Source organism: Tamandua tetradactyla, chromosome 9, assembly GCF_023851605.1.
Source record: "Tamandua tetradactyla isolate mTamTet1 chromosome 9, mTamTet1.pri, whole genome shotgun sequence".
Classification (NCBI taxonomy): domain Eukaryota; kingdom Metazoa; phylum Chordata; class Mammalia; order Pilosa; family Myrmecophagidae; genus Tamandua; species Tamandua tetradactyla.
In genome coordinates this window covers 47792573-47810621 of record NC_135335.1, presented here as the reverse complement: position 1 = coordinate 47810621, position 18049 = coordinate 47792573, and the positions used below count along the sequence as shown (strand labels likewise).

At 36.8% G+C, this 18049-nt stretch overlaps 1 long non-coding RNA gene across 4 annotated transcripts in view; it reads right to left on the bottom strand.

Moving 5' to 3' along the window:
- LOC143647095 (uncharacterized) overlaps positions 1 to 18049 on the bottom strand; it is a 57592-nt gene that overhangs the window by 23432 nt on the left and 16111 nt on the right. For 2 of the 4 annotated variants that reach the window (XR_013157836.1, XR_013157837.1), the window contains one exon: positions 14057 to 16157. The exons of 1 other annotated variant lie outside the window; for it this stretch is intronic. This is a non-coding gene — a long non-coding RNA (uncharacterized LOC143647095). Of the gene's footprint in view, positions 1 to 267; positions 3780 to 13484; positions 13647 to 14056; positions 16158 to 18049 lie in introns of those variants that run through there. One more of the 4 variants, XR_013157838.1, reaches the window with a different exon arrangement.

Below are 18049 nucleotides of genomic sequence, written 5' to 3'. Positions count from 1 at the left end.
TGAAAACACACACAAAAAAAGAAAATATGAGCTGATCACAATTCTAAAAACAAAACATTTGCTTGATTTTTAAATTTATTAACTCCTAAATAGTACACTAGCAAATTATGTTTCAACACCAAAAATATGATACTAGTGATTATGGTTCACAAATGTATACATAGGTAAAAATCTTAAGTATATGCAATTGATTCCGTGTCATTGTAACTCAGTAAAGTTATATTTTAGAAGTAAAGAAAACAATCAGCAATAAGACATTGTTTCATTTTTCTTACCATTTCTTATAAGCAATTGAGAGCATAGGTTTGGGACAGCAAACAAAACAATAAAAGAAATAAAGTGTTTGTCATTCATGGAAATAAATTCTTGCTTTTTTGAATATGCTATTTTTCACAATAATGACTAAATAAATATATATGCATCTAATCATGGTGCTCCAAAATACATGAGCAAACACTGGCAAACTAGTAAGAGACATCAACAGACCACTCTCATCATTAGATAGAATGTCTAAGGAAAGAATTAATAATGAAACAAAGAACCTAATTAATATAATAAATAAACCAGATCTAACAGACATATATAGAGCATGGCACTCCAAAACAGAAGGATATCTCTTCTTCTCATCATTTATTTTCCAAGATAGACTCACATGATGGGGAATAAAAGATGTTTATTAGATTTAAAAATGATTGAAATTATGAAAAACACTCTCCCTGATAATAAAGTAGTGAAGCTGGAGATCAATTATAACCAGGGAACTTGAAATATCATAAATATATGGAAGTTAAGCAGCATACTCTTAAACAATCACTGAGTTAAAGAAGACAATGAAGGTGAAATCTTCAATAAAAATATCTCAGGACAAAGAAAAAGAAGAACATGACATGACAAAAGTTATGAAATGCAACAAAGGCAGGGCAGAGAAGGAGATTTATAGCCCTAAACGCCTATATTGAAACAGAAGAAAGAAGTAAAACCAAAGACCTAACTGAACAACTAGAGAAAGAAGAGCAAACCAATCCTAAAGCTAGCAGAAGGAAATGAATAACAAAGATTAGAACAGAAATAAATGAAATGGAGAGAAAAAACAATATAGAGAATCAATAGAACCAAAAGGAATTTCTTTGAGAACATGAATTAAACCAGCATATCCTTAGATTGACTGGCAAAGACAAAAAGAGAGATGATGCAAATAAAATCAGAAAGGAGACAGGCGTCATTACCACAGACAACTGTATACCACCAAATGAGACAACTTAGATGAAATGGACAATTTCCCAGAAATAAACTACACTGACTCAAGAAAAAATAGAAGACCTCAACAAACCAATCACAAGTAAAAAGATTGAGTCAGTCATAAAAAAAATCTTCAAGAAAGAAACCCAGGACTGATGACTTTCCAGGTGAATTTTACCAAGTATTTCAAGAATAAATACCAATCTTGCTCAAACTCTTTTTAAAACTGAAGAAGAATTCTATGAAGCTGACACCACACTAATAACAAAAACATCAAAAGAGACACTACTAGAAAAGAAAACTACAGACCAGTCTCCCTAATGAATATAGATTCAAAAATAATTAACAAAATACTTACAAATAAAATCGAACAGCACACTAAAAGAATGATACACCTTGACCAAGGAGGTTTTATCTGACATATGCAACGGTTTTTCAATGCAATAAAATTAATTTAATACACTAAATCAACAGATGAGAAGAGAAAAACTACATGATCATATCATATGCTAAAAAGGCATTTTACAAAATTCAGCATCCTTCTTGATGAAAAACACACCAAAAAGTAGGAACTTAAGGATATAGCCTCAATATGATAAAAGCACACATTAGAAAATCCCACAGCTAACATTATACTCAACAGTGAGAGCCTGAAATCTTTTCCTCCAAGATCAGGAAAAACACAAGGATGTCCACTGTTACCAATGCTATTCAACATTGTGCTGGATGTTCTAGCTAGAGCAATTAGAAAGAAATGAAATAAAAGGCATACAAATTGGAAAAGAAGAAATTAAACTTTCCTCACGTGCAGAGGATATGATCCTATATATAGAAAGTCCTCTTGCAAACTAAAACAAAGCTAAAATAGCTAACAAATGAGTTCCAAAAATTGAATAAATACAAGATCAATGTGCAAAAAATTAGTGGTTTTTCTATACTCTAGTAGTGAGCTATCAGATGTAATCAAGAAAAAGTATTCAACTTGCAATAGCAATAAAACAGTCAAATATCTAAGAAGAGATTTAATCAAGGATGGAAAGACCTGTATACCTAAAATTACAAAATGTGTTAAAAGTTATAAAAGACATCAATAAATAGAATGGAATTCCATGTTCATGGATTGGGAACCTAAATGTCATTACAATGACAATTCTGCCCAAATTGATCTACATATTCAATGCAATACAATCAAAATTGCCACACTCTACTTTGCAGAAATGGGAAAGGCAATTATCAAATGTATTCATAAACCTTACACAAAAAGCACAGGCAATGAAAGAAAAAAAAGAGATAAGTGGCACCACCTCAAAATTGAGTACTTCTGTGTTTTAAGGACTTTACTAAAGATGTAAAAGGATGGTGGCTCAATGAGAGATAAATTTGGAAAATGCATACCTGATAAAAGTTTTATATAAAGAAACCCTAGAACTCCACATTAAAATCACCCACATCTTAAATTTAAAAATGGGCACAGAGATTTCTGGGAAGATGGTGGATTGTGAATAGGTAGAATTCATGTCTCCACCAAAAGAACCTAGAGAACAGGAAGTAACTATTCAAAGTAGCAGCTGGCATATATGTCCTGTTGAGCAGGACAAAAAAAAAAGCAAAACAAAACAGAGAAACTAGAATGGGGAAATTGTGGTGCATGGTCCCAGCCTCAGTACCTGATGCTGCCTCTGCTCTCCGAGCCTGGCACATGTGGGATGGCTTGTTTCTTATCTAATTGCATGGCATTCTGTGTCCTACCCAAATTGAGGGCAAAATAAATTAAACCTCTTTATGCTGCAGTCTAGAACTATTTTATGCAAGAGCTTGGAAGCTCACAGCTCAATTAATCTTACAAACTGAGAGATTGCAGTGAGAGACTAATCCACATTGTGGTTCCTGTTACCCATTCCACTCTTGAGGTGTGCAGAGGAGTGCATTCCTCACTCCTGAGGCTGGGCAAAATGTTGGCAAGTGAAGTTAACCTTCTCAGCCCTGGAGCCTGGGGACTGTTCACACAGAAGCTTTGGACTCCACATCTCAATTGGTTCCACAAACTGAGAGAATGTGGCAAAGGCCTTATCTATGCCAGGGTCCCTGATATCCATCCCCCACCCATGAGGGTGGTAGATCTGGGCACATCTCATTAGAAAGAGTCATCTAGGATGGACACAGGACCCTACCTTTGGGAATCTGGGGGACATGGCACAGCTATGTTCCAACTGTTGCGTGGATGGAGTGACCTTCTGGGTCTCAGTTTTGAACCTTTCTACACACATGCACAGAGTGCTTGGACACTATTTCCAAAAAGAAACTGCAGTGAGTGACTGAGGTTCATGGCATCCCCAGATGTGCATCCTCCTTTGGCCAAAAGCCCCAAACGCACCTGAGTCTTCCCCAGAAGGCATAGCAGTCCTCCCCTTGGGAAAGGAGGAGGGTACAGAGCAGATTTAATCCACCAGTTGGCAGGTGAAATAGGACAGTGGGAAATCACAGCCATGGTCTTTTCTAGAAATGTTTCTACCACACTATGGGGCCTTTATTCTCAATCACTGTAGAAACAGAGAGATCAGAGGAATTAAAAAATAACATACCTTTGTAGGACAGTGGAGAACAGGTCACCAAATTTTTCCATATGTTGGGAAGGCAGGAAAATGCAGTCTGAGAAGCTACTTTCATGATAATATTTCTGGGTACCCATTGGGACAGGTCTGTACTCCTTTTGTAGGATGGTTGCCTTGGTTAGATGTGAAATACTTATGTCCCAAGTGGCAGAGGAAACCTCCAATATAAATGTAATCAACAACAAAATCTTAGACAAGAGGAAAACTAATTTTCAAAATAGTTTTATGAAGATAGTCAAATGCCTAGAATTCAGCAAAAATTACAAAGCACATTAAGAAACAAGATGACCTGGTCAATAAAATGATCAAATTATAAAATCTGAGGAAATGCAGAATTTGGTAAAACTAATCAAAGATGGTCAAACCATCTCCTAAATAATTTTGAGAGGGTTAAATAAATAAAGGATACTAAGTAGATACTCACTGAACATAAAGAATTTGAAAGATTATATAGAAAAGTAACAGATTTTACATAATTGAAAGATACTGTAGATACAATTAAAAATATATGAGACACAAATAGCAGATTTGAAAAAGGCAGAAGAAAGGATTAGTGAACAAGATAATAGAGGAATGGAACTCAAACATGCAAAAAAATTAATAGACAAAAACAGGAAAAATTTGATCTGGGCATCATGGAAATGATTGACAACACAAACCCCCCCAATATATATACTATATGTGTACCAGAAAGAAAAGAGGAGTGTAAAGGGCCAGGAAGAATACTTGAGGACACAATGGCTCAAAATTTCCTAACCTTTAAAAAGAAAAATAAATATGCATATCTAAGAAGCCCAATCTACTCCAAATAAAATAAATCTGAGGAGACTCAGTCCAAGGCCCATATTAATCAGACCATCAAATGCTGAAAGAAGGAGAGAATCTTGAAAGCAGCAGAAATGATTCATCACATCCAAGGGAAGCCACACAAGACTCAAAGGAGGCAAGACAACATGGAGGCAAGAAGGTAGTGGTATGCTGTATTTAAGATTCAGACAGATAAAAATTGCCAGCCTACATTTCTTTCTACAGTAATGCTGTCCTTCAAAAGTGAGGGAGAGTTTTAAATATTCACTGATAAACAAAAACAGAGAGAGTTCGTTAATATGACAACTGCCCTGCAGGAAATACTGAAAGGAATTCTAGGCAAAAGAAAAAAAAGAGAAAGAAGCTTGGATGAGCGTATAGAAGTAATGACTATCATTAAGGGTAACTGAAAGGATAAAAGGAGATGGATATAATAGATCTGACAAATAAAAGTCAAAAGATTAAATGGTTGAAGTATGGATGACATTGTACAGTAATTACATTGAGTGCTAATGAATTAAACTCCACAAATAAAAGATGAAGATTGGCAGCATGGATAACTAATGTATGCTCTAACTAGAGGCTGTTTACAAGAGACTGATTTTAGACACAAGGGTACAAATAAGTTGAAAATGCAAGGATTGAAAAAGATATTCCATGTGAGCAGTAACCAAAAAACCAAACAAAACAAAGCAAAGTCTAGGGTAGCTATACTAATATCAGACAAAACAGGCTTTAAATGCAAAAATGTAAGAAACAAAGAATGACATTACACATTACTACAAAGTGCTATTCAACAAGAAGAAATAATATTATCTGCTGGTTTCTTTTGCTAAAGCTGCCAGAACACAACACACCAGAGATGGATTGGCTTTCAATAAGGGGGTTTATTTAGTTATAAGTGTAGTTGTTCAGAGGAAAGGCAACTGCTTTTCCCCTAGATTTCTCTGTCACATGGGAAGGCACATGGTAGATGTCTGCTGGGATTCCCTTCCAGTTTCCAGATGCAAATGGCTTTCCCCAGGGTGATTCATTTCTTCATCTCCAAACATCTGAGTCTGAACTCCTAGTGCTAAGATGAGGTATATCGAGCTGCTGAGCTTTCTTCTGATTTCTCTCCTTCAAGGCTCCAGCTAATTAATTAAATGTCATTCATTGCAGAAGACACTCCACTTAGATGACAACATATATAATCAGCCATAGATGAATTTCACATGCTGATGATTGAAATCCACAGTAATGGAATAATGGGGCATGACAGCACCTACTCAAGTTGCCTGAAAGTTCATGTGGTACACACTGGCAAAACTGAAGGGACTACTATAACTCACTAACCTTGATTCTTGAAGATAATTATAAAATTATATAGCTTTTAAGGTGTGGCTGCATGATAGTAAAAGCTTGTGACAAACACACTCTTTACCCAGTGTGAATAAGAAAATGAAGACAAAAAGTAATGTGGGATATGGGATATCTTGAGTGACCTTTTTTACTTTGATTTTTATTCTTATTTTTTACTTTTTTGGAGTAATGAAAATATTCAAAAATCAACTGATAAATGCACATCTATATGGTGGTAATGTGAACCACTGATTATAAACTTTGGATGATTATATGGTATGTGAATGTATAATATATCTCGATATAATTCATTAAAAAAGAAAGTAACAAGTGGAGTTCCTCCCACCACACATGGTAGGCAGCAGAATTAGCTACCAGATAAAGAAAACATGTCAAGAGGACAAGTTGTTTTCACTATTTGTTCCATAGAGGATGATGTTCCCCAACTTCACAGAACTTGAAAATACAATGTGGGAGAGGGACAGGTGCAAGAAACAGACAGCAGTAAGTTGGACCAGGAAAATAAATCCAGGCTACTGAGCTTGTCAGAAGGATAGGCAGAAAGATTATGTGTAGAAGAGAATGGAGGTGTGCACATACTGCAATGGGGTTTACATGGGGTCTACCTGCAGAGAGTATCCACACTCCCATGGCCATCAAAACCCTTGCCTTGAATTTATCCAAGATTCTTCAGCTCTCAATTGCTATGAGGAACCATCTGAGGGACAAGAGGAGTTGACCATAGACCCCAAATGCCAGGTAGCTGCTTGTCCTCACCATGGCAGCTGGAAAGACCACACTGTTGCTTTTCCCCTGTGCTATGCTCCAATCTCCTTTCTTTCTCCATCTTTTCTTCTGTTTCATGTAGGATGAAGCTGGTTCTACAGAAATAAACTGAATACAAATGAAATAAAAAAGCTGAAGGAACTAACAGACTTCTCTACAATAATGGTGGGAGGTTTGAACACACCACTCTCTTTAAGAGACAGAACTCCTGATCGGAGGATCAATAGGAACAAGGGAACTAAATGATGATGATAATTGGACTAGAAATACAAAATATTGCACTGCAGAACAGGAGGATATGCATTCTTCTTAAGTTTTCATGGAACATTCTCCAGGACAGACCACATACTGGGGCAAAATAAACAGGTCTTTGTAAATTTTAAGGGATTGTCATTATACACTTTCCCTGATCATAATGGCATCAATAACAACTGGAAACACAAATTACAAAAATGTATAGAGGTAAAAAACGTGCTCTTAACCAATGTGTCAAAGAAAAAACTATAAGAGAAATCAGCAAATATCTTAAGGCAGATGAAAATGAGAATACAACATAATAAAACATATGTGATGAAGTGAAAAGAGTGCCAAGAGGGATATTTATAGCTTTAAATGCCTATATTTAAAAGAAAGAAGAGCTAAAATCAAAACCTAATATATATAACTGGAGAAACAAAAGACAGAGCAGAACTTTAATCCCACAGCAAGCAGAAGGAAAGATGTAACAAAGATTAGGACAGAAATAAATAAAATGGAGAACAAGGAAACTAAAAGTCTGTTCTTTTGAGATGAGGGATAAAATAGAGAAACAGGTAGAATGACAGAGAAAGAGACAAGATGCAAATAAAATCAGAAAGTAGGGGGAATATTACCATGAACCTGAAGAAACTAAAAAGATCATAAGAGGATATTATGAGCAACTGCATGCAAAAATCTAGACAAGTTAGATGAAATGGACAATTCCCTAGACACACATGAACAGACTACAGACTTGGGAGGAAAAAGATCTCAACAAAGCAATCACAAATGAGGACATTTAATCATTCACAAAAAACAATTTCCAAAAGAGAAAAGCCCAGGACCAGATGGCTCCAAAGACAAATTTTGAAAAGCAATTTAAGGAAAAGTATTACCAGTCCTGCTCAAACTCTTCCAAAGAACTGAGGAAGAGGGAACACATAAAACTCATACCATGAAGCCAGCATTACATTAATACCAATGCCTGCTAAAGATAGTACAAGAAAAGTAAACTACGGACCAGTCTCCCTAGTGAATATAGACTCAAAAATACTTAAGAAAATACCTGCAAATCAAATCCATCAGCACACTAAAATAATTATACACGATGACCAAGTGGGGTTTATTCAAAGTATGCGAGGGTGGTTCAATACAAGAAAATCAACTAATTTAATACGCCACATCAACAACTCGAAAGAGGAAAACTATGTCATCTCAACTGAAGCAGAAAAGATATTTGACAAAATCATCATCCTTTCATGTTTACATCACTTTGAAAGGGAGAAATTGAAGAAAAGTTCGCCAATGTGATAAATGGCACATAAGAAAACCACATCTAACATTGTGCACAATGGTTAGAGATTGAAATCTTTTGTCCTTAGTTTGTGAACAAGGGAAGGATACCCACTGTCACACTGTTATTCAACATTCTCCTAGAAGGTTTAGCTAGAGGAATAGGCAAGATAAAGAAGTAATAGACATTCAAGTTGGACAGGGAGAAGTAAAACTTTCATATCTGTGGATGGTATGAGCTTGTATTTAAACACTTCAGAAAAAAATTATGACAAAGACATTTGAGCTAATAATGAGTTCAGCAAAGGGGCAGGATACAAAATCAACAAGCAAAAATCACGAGTAGTAAGCTGTTAAAGGGGGTAATCATGGAAAATTCAATTTACAGTTGCAAGTAAAATAATTAAGTATCTAGGAGTAAATTTAACCAAGTAAGTATGTAAAGAATTGTACATAGATAACTGCAGAAGATTGCTAAAAGAAACCAAAGGAAATCTAAATAAAAGTTAAATTAAAAACTGAGCGAAATATATGAATAGATGTTTTTCCAAAGAGGTTATAGAAATGGTTAAAAAGCCATGAAAAGATGCTCAGCTTCACTAATTATTAAGGAAATGCAAATTAAAACCACAGTGACACATCATTTGTCATAGACTAGACTGACCACTTTTGCACAACCAGAAAACCACAAGTATTGAAGAGGATGTGGAGAATCCTCTGTTATTCTCTGTTATTGGGAATGCAAAATGGTACATCCACTGTGTAATTCAGCCTGGCTTTTCCTCAGAAAGCTAAGGATAGAGTTGCCTTAAAAGCCAGCAATCCTACTACTCAGTGTATACCCAGAAGATCTGAAAGCAGGGCTGCAAAAAGATGCTTGCACACTGATGTTCATTCCAGCATTTTTCACAATGGCCAAGACATTCAAACAAGACCCAAAGTGTCCATCAGCTTGTGAGTGGATATGATGTAATGCTACTCATCAGTTAGAAGAAATGGAGTCTTGAACCATGTGACAACATGGATGAACCTTAAGAATATTATGTTGAATGAAATATGCCAGACACAAAAGGACAAAAATTAGATGATCGCACCAATATGCATGAATTATATATATACATACACACACACACACACACACACACACACACACACACACACACACACACATACTCATAGATTTAAAGTGTAGAATATAAGTTCCAGGAGATAGAATGAAGCTAAAGAAGTGGGAATTGTTGCTCAATACATGCAAAATGTTTAACTAGGTTGAAACTAAATATTTCAAAATGGATAGAACATGTTATTTTGAATATAATTAACAGTGCTGAATTGTGTGTGAATGTGGTTGAAAAGTAAAGTTTATGGTTAGGTATGTCACCAGAAAGAAAGCCAGATATTAGAACATGGGAAAATATGACAAAGTGACTCTTGGGCTGGTCAATGACTGATTAACAGTACATATATAAAAAATTTCTTTCATGGAGTGGAACAAATGTATGACACCATTACTAGGAGATAATTAAAGAGTGGTATATGGAGGGCAATATGTCTATAGGAAATTATGGATTACTGTTAATAATGATGTCTTAATCTTGTCGTTAACACTAACAAATGTACTGCATTAGTAATGGGGTCAATAATAGTGCCAATAATAGTGAGGATAAGGGTTATGGGATATTCTGGGTTTTCTTTTTAACTTTTCTTTCTTTTATTTGTAGTAATGAAAATGCTCTAAAATTGATGGTGGTGTTGAATACCCAAGTTTGTCATGCCCATTTTTTTATACTCTATGAGCCATTTATACTCTGGATATATTGTATGGTTATTTGCTCTTGGGATGTGTCATTACTAATTTAGTAAACCAAAGGAAGATTAGAATAGATTATTGAAGATTTCAAAGCTCACTACAAAGGAAGACCCAAGTGCTGGAGATTTTTGTCATTGTTGCTAAGTTTTGCCTTTTTTTGTTTGCTCCCTAGCAACACTTTTTCATTCATCTTCTATTTAAGTGCTAAAAACATCATTTATTCATTCTATAAATATTCACTTGGTGACTCCTTGTGTCAAGTACCATAAGAGAGGAAAATTATACACATAGAGGATTGCAAAATTGGTAGGTGTTGCATGGTCAAACTGTTCAAGAAAATTACTAAGATTGCTCTTAAGCATCTTTAAAATGATTTTCACTTCTGAAACTTGCTTAATTTGGAGATAGAATACAGTACAAATTGCTTGGCCATTTACTATTCTATTCTTGACTTAGGTAGTAGCAAAAATACATTAAACAATCACAATAGACCTTCATATACCCTGGCATTTCCTTTCTATTTCTTTCAATTAAGTAAACTGTCTGCCATTTACATATCACCATCAATTGTTAATAATTTCAAATTGTCCTATGGGAGCCTAGGGTGCTGCATCTACTGTTTTACAACTAAGTAACTTTTGGAAAAAACATGGAAAATTACTTGCATTTCTTACTCAGTTATTTTTCCCTGCCTCTGTTGGAGTGTAGGTGTGTGAACATCCAAAGCAGGATACTTCCAGACTCTAAGTTCATTTTTTCCTTCCACCTTGCCTTTCTGTACACTCCCATCAGGGCCCTCATGGAGAGCCACCATTGGACTGCCCTTAGCCTAATATTACTCTATCTCCCTAAAGTGGCACACAAAAGCATATCAACTTTGCAGTATACTCTTACTGCAGCCCCTTGTCATTTCCCCTAATCTGCCTTCCATGTGATTTCTGAAAGTCTATTATGCCCTTGCATAATTTTATATTTTGTATATACATTTTTTATATTTCATATTCATATTTTAATGCCATTTTATAATGAAGGCTGCCATCCTGATGAAGATAAAGAACTAGAATTCACCTCCATCTATGACGTGGCCTCGAAGATTTCAAAGATTTTAACTATCACATTTACTTAGTATTCAAAGTAAAACAAAGAAATAACCATATTTCTTCAATTTCCACCTGAAATTCATTATATTCCTTTTAATTTTATCAAAATAAATACATATTGGCTTTTTTCATTTTGCTGTATTTGAAATTTTGAGAAACTACATTTGATTTCCACCTCGACATTTCCAGTTAGTCACTATCCAGAATTGACTTTTTCCACAAGAAAATTCCCCTTTGATTGCAGGAAAAGGTGGTATTATTTTTCCCTTAAATATCTCCAAAAATATGGTTTCACATATATCCTCCTCAAACTTTAAGGAAATGAGTATGTATCAGATGAGGCTTACCCCAATTGGCCTCCTCCTGCCATGATTTGGGGGTGCAGTGAAGGCCAATTAACTGAGCCCTGTTTCTCCTTGCTCTGAAGGCATGTGGATGAAGGCACACAATTTTCCCAGGGTTGTAATAATTGAGAAGCAAGAGAGAGTGAAAGTGACTAGGCACCATGTATACTGCCCTCAATAGTAGGCAGTTCTGGTTACTATTAACAGTACTGTGAGTGATTTCTTATTCCCAGTATTAAATATCTGGAGTGGGTTAATGAGTACCTGGACAAATTTCTTTTAAAGGTACAGAGAACAAACTAGGGAGAATTAGAAAGAAAGGAAAGATGAAATCAGCTTGGGCCTAGTGTTGCCTTTAATAATTTCTATGCTTATTAATGTACACAAGACAGAAAGTCTTATAGAATAGATTTATGTTATTAAAGAAAGTAGAGAAAGCCTTCACTCCCCCCAAACCTCTATCAACATTTAAAGGTGTCCTTTCCATGACAGACATCGTGCTTGTAATCTAGTCCAAGCTCCCTGTGTAAAGCAGTCTGGCAAACAGTACATGGAAAATGATGCCTAGATCCGGGATGATTATACCTGATGAAAGAGAACATGGGAATAGTGCCAAGGTGCACAAAATAATAATCTGTAGACATCTAAAGGTAGAGCAACAAGTGTCACAATAATGAGTGTCCTTTTAGTTCTTTGTTTTATATTGCATATCAATGACAACTAGTGACACTTTTTCTCAACATTTGCATAATGAGGTATTTATTTGTATTTTCAGATCCACATGATAATATTAGTGATGGATATCTGATTGACTAATTTCACTCCCTGTTTTTTAATCCATTTATTCATCTCCCACATCCTTATTCATCTTAATGCCCTTTATAAAGCAACACAGACCCAGAATCAATTACATTCATTTAAAAAATCTACTGAGTGTCAAGGAAATGCTTGCTCCTCCCTAAGCAGTCACTTCACTACCCACCTGCCTAGTCCAAAACCTTAAAGCTTACCCTGGCCCTATACAACCAGTGACTGTCTTTCATTCATTTAGTCAATATACTGCAAACTGTGGGAATCAGAGTTACTATGGATGTAACCAAAAAGTGCATTTAAGCCAGGGAACAAGCTGCAGGATTCAGACATAGCTAGAGGCCTATTCACTGAAAAATTTGTCCATGTTGGAATGAATTAAAAATTCTGATTAAGAGAGCATGCAGGCTGCAAAAAAGGCTGTATGGATAAGTCATTTTGTCAACAGAATGAACTGTTTCAGACAGTGGATAGATGAAAAAGCTAAACAGGTATTTTGCAAACCTATCAAAAAGAAAAGGACAAGAAGATTGAAAAAGTTGTAGAGAATTATAATTTCTGATGTGGATAAGTATGTATATCATATTCTGCATACCAGGACTTGCTGTGAGATGGTAGATTTTAAGCCACTTGGAAAAAAGGCAAAAGTTGCTGCTAAGCCTGTAGGTGCTGAATAGTTTAATTATTTCTTCACCTTTCAGCAGGGAGGCAACTCCTGCAGCTCAGTACTTCCTGCATGCCAGGTGAATGCCTCCTAACATTCCACCCACTGTATTTCTTACCACTGAAAATTGAAATATTGAATGTCGGTCTCGTGTCAACTGCCTTTAGGTGATGTTGGGTAAAATTTGCCAAAAAAACATGAACTGCCTTTATATTATTTTCTTTGTACAGCTACTTCCCTGGAAGCTGCTTGGGATTTATGTATCTGTTTACTGGATTAAAACAAACCACATAAGGCAAAGTTGGAGGCATATGTTGTCAACAAAGCATATGTTGTTTCCAAATGTCCAGGTTTCATCTCAGAGTGGGAACACTGCCTCTAATGTAATGACAGGAAGCACCACAGCTGTGAGTCTGGAAGCAAGAGACACCCATGCATTACCTGTTCTTTGGCTCACACTTCTCCAAGTAGAAGTCATTCAAAAGAGGCTCCAAAATCATCTCTGGGGTCCAAGCAGCATTGTGTCTCTCAGAAAGCAGAGAGTCTGCTGAGTCTTCCTTGGTAGAAGTCTGTGATCACCTGCTCCACTCATCATTCCTCCTCCTCATCAATGTATATGAAATAAGGCACATGGAAGGTAAGTGAGGGAAAGCCTTAGTCCAAGAGTGATGCAGAATCCTCCCTTTCTAAATGAGGGTCAAAGACCACATGTAGGAGCTGCCCTCTGTGAACCATTAATAACAAAATTATTCCCTAAATACTGAAAGGTCTTGCCATTTCCTTCCTTTCACTGGGAACCAAGTCCATCTAGCTGCTAAGAGCTCAGCAGTCAGTTTGAATATTGCTCCCTGGAGAAGCAGAGAGAAAAGGGAGGGAGGGAGGGAAGAAGAGGCAGAGAGACACGTGAGAGTGAATAAGAGAAGGGAAGGCTGGAGGGAAGTAAAACAGAGCACTTGCCTCCATGGGCTGGAGGGAGAAAACTCTCACCTATATTCACTTTCCAAATGCCCAGGTGTGTGGTTTGGCCCACAGCACTGGAGTTTCTTCAGTACCAGGACATCCTGGTTTTCCTCTTTAACCTGAGCAGGACTCAACTCATCACCTTGTTTTTATTGTGGATGTATGATGGATAGAAGAAGGAATAAGGGAGAAAAATTAAAGAGGGAAAAAAACCAACTGTAGTGCTATTATGTAGAGGTGATTTTCACCATGACTTCTTTAAAGATTCAGAATGAATTAGGAGTCTGGACCACTGTACCTCTGATGGTACAGTTTCCAGCTTCAAACTCTCTATAAACATCAAGCATTGGAGAGACATAAATACTTCGAAGGAAATGGGAAAAAGAGGGGGCAATTCAAGGAGTTAATTTTTAAAATAATTTGAGAATCCAATGTTCACAGTTTCCAAAAGCACAAAATAATCATTGTATGGGTATTATATTCTTTTATTTGGTTAATGCTTACTAAACAATGATTGCTCTATTAAAATTGGAAAATTATATAAATATATTTAAATATGAGAACAATGAGTAAGCTATATCAAGTAGTTGTAGATGATAAATATTTTTATTTACATCACAGCCTTACTTTAAAACATGGGTAAATAACTACCCATTTAGTCATTCAGTTCAATTTTTTCAGACTTGAGTTGGCCTTCAAATTCATCCTATACTCATTTTGATAGAATTCAGGGAAAAAATGGATCTCTAGATAGAACCTCATTGAGGCTGACATTTGGATGCCATGGGTGAAGGAACTGTCTTTCACAAAAAGAGAGAAGGCTGAACAAGCATTCATTTCTGAACATGTAGCTCTACCTGTTCTGAGTGAGCATAGCATGCTGACATGGCCCTATCAGAGGAGGGCTCCCTGCTTACCCAGTTGTGCGGACTCAGCCTCCAAGTGATGAACATTTCCAGAGTGCTGAGTGTGAAATTCTCCTAATGTGTGACACCCAGTAAGCATAAGGCAACCCATGGAAAAAGATGTAAATACATGTAAGAAAATCTAACTTCTGCATTTCTGACAATTTGTACACAGAGTAAAGCAAGGATAGTTACTGGTAAGTAGGCTTCACTTTAAACAAAATGATATAACTTCTTTAAAAAGGAAAATATGTACTTGGGTTCCTAGAATGTTTCTATTACTGAGAAATCCTACCTATAATTATGTACAAACATAAGAGAGAGGATAGTTTTCTCCCACCAATTAAGGAGTACCATATCTATTATACCTCGTTAATCAGTTCCATAGACATTGGTAATGTCAATATATTTTATTTGCCTTCCACAAGATTTGGAAAACTCATCTTGTCATAATTATCAAGAAAGTCAGTTTTAAAATTTTTATTCAACTGCTGGTGTCCAGATCCACAAGATAATGTACACACCAAATCATTTGAGTCCTCCAGGATATTCCTTAAAATATGTTTTGGTTATTCTAAATAGCAATATAATTTTACCATCATTCTTTTAAAATCTTTTACTGGAAAATAATTTTGCCATGTAAAATTGGTGTATTACATTTCAATAAAGTGTCAGACATGCAGTTACTGTGGTAATTAATGTACAATAATTATTGTTAAACTCCTTAAGGATGTCAGTATAGCTCTTGTATCATGAACACCAGTGTGGAATTGCCATCTTTCATTTTTCCAAAGGGATTCTTTGGTTATGCATGTGGCAGAAATTGAATAAGGCAGCAAAGAGAAGGGCATATGTTAACAATAGCAACAACAAAATGCTGACTGAGTGCCTGGACTATTGACACATACAGAGACAGTCTGAAATAATTCAGGGAACAATAGATATGAAATGACAAACATCCTTCAATGGAATTCTCTAACAGTAAGCCAATATTCATTTTCTATGAACCTGCTATCATTTTCAATTATATTTTGCATTCTACATGGCCATGATATATGGAATTATTGAATTCCAAGTATCATGCACATACATATGGATGGGAAAGTCTTCTCTAGTGTCTGTGTAATGGATACATATTACACCTCTGTGCAGAGAGTGACCACGCTTTGCTGGGCAAGGAACTAGTTGAATCATATTGATATTCTCTCAATAGTATCTTATGTCACAGTGACAGTTTCCATTTGAAAACCTGATTAAAAACAAGGAAGAGTAAAATCAGAAAGCATATAATATATATCAATATCTATATCTGTATCTATCTATCTATAAATATATATAAAGGGAGAAGCAAGTTAACTAAAACTGCCATTAAATCACAACAATCCCATGCATTCTAACTGCCTCTCATGGAGGAAGGTTAAATATATGACTCTTCAGCCATACACCCTTAAATCACAACACTTCCTGAAAAAGAGCAGAAGTGCCATGGTCAAGAGTCTGTGAATTAACTTTATTCTGGTGCTTGCTTAGTTAAGAATAAAAGAAATATTTTTGTCTTTTTATAATTCATCTCCTCATCATCTGAGCTTTGTTCCAAATACCTCGGAACTAAATTTCTCTGAAGTTTCTGATTTCCTGATCTGCTCTTCATTATCAAACTGAAAGTGCAGTGACTAATTTTTATCACCCACCAAACCATTTGACTTAGACATGCAATGATTTCTTTATAAATGAATATTGTTAGCATCACCAATGACCTCCCCCAAAATATAATCTTATTTGGAACCAAGGGAATGAACCTGATGCATTCTTGATAACTTTATTTTCCTCACTTTCTCTGATATCCTAGTCTTCTGTCTTCAAACTATTCTAATCACTTCTTCCCCTTGACCTCTGAAAATGACTGTACAAAAAGAGTATTGGAATATCTCAAATTGAAATACTAGATGCTCTTTTTATAATCTATAAATACTCAAATTTTTCTCCATAAATATTGATGATGATCATGCATTCTCACTTTATTTGCTGTTCTTTCTTATTTATTTTTATTAGAGAAGGAGTAGGTTGGCAAACCATGTCTAAAATTCAGAATTACCTTATGCCTTCCAAACACCAACACCTTGACTTGGTGTGGAGCATTCATTAGAATTTATATTAGCACTTTTTAAAAATTATACTAATTTTTGGAGGGGGCCAAGATGGTGGCTTGGTAAGGTGCATGCGTTTTAGTTCATCCTCCAGAGCAACTACTAAATAACCAGAAACAATACAGAGCAGCTCCCGGAGCCAAGACAGAGATCGGACATGCAGCGTGCCCCAGTCTGGACCAGCTGGACTGGCTGCGAGTCTCCATGGCAGTGAGTTCCCCAAGCCGTGCGCACTTCCCCAAGCCATGGTGGCTGGCAGCTGGCACCCCTCCCTCACAGGCAGCTTCCCGGACTGGCTGCGAGTCTCCAGACTGGCTGCGAGTTTCAGAACAGTGAGTTCCCCAAGCCGCGGCAGCCGGCAGCCGGCGGCCAGCGCCCCTCCCCCACAGGTGGCTTCCCGGACTGGCTGCGAGTCTCTGGACCGGCTGTGAGTCTCCAGACTGGCTGCAAGTCTCAGAGCAGTGAGTCCCCCAAGCCATGGTGGCCGGCGGCCAGCACCCCTCCCCCACAGGCAGCTTCCCGGAGGGAAAGGAGGGAGTCTCCAACAGTAGCAGGGACTGAGTCCGACCGAACACCAATAGTGGCATTAATGAACAAATTCTGACTACTGAAAATAGGCCCCCAGCTCAGGCGAAACTGATCAGGGCAGAAGTCGCCTATTGGGCTGGCTGGAAGGGAGGAAAGGGGATGAAACAGAGCCTTCTGTGGCTGTTTCTATGGAGGCTTGGTTGCCTCTGGACTCAGCACCGGGATTACACAGGCTGCAACTGCCCCAAACGCAGAAAAAGGCTGCTTTCAGGGCTGTCTCCCATCTGAACCTTCCCCATGGGAGGGGTGAAACGCAACTCAGGTGGAATCCCTCTCTCAAGGAATTCAGATCCCAGGGCTTCACAATTTGAAGTCATTAAAACCAGCCTACAACCTTTCCTCTGTCTCCACCATGCCCCCATCAAGGAGAGCCTTCCAACGTTAAAGGAGCCACAACATATTTTGC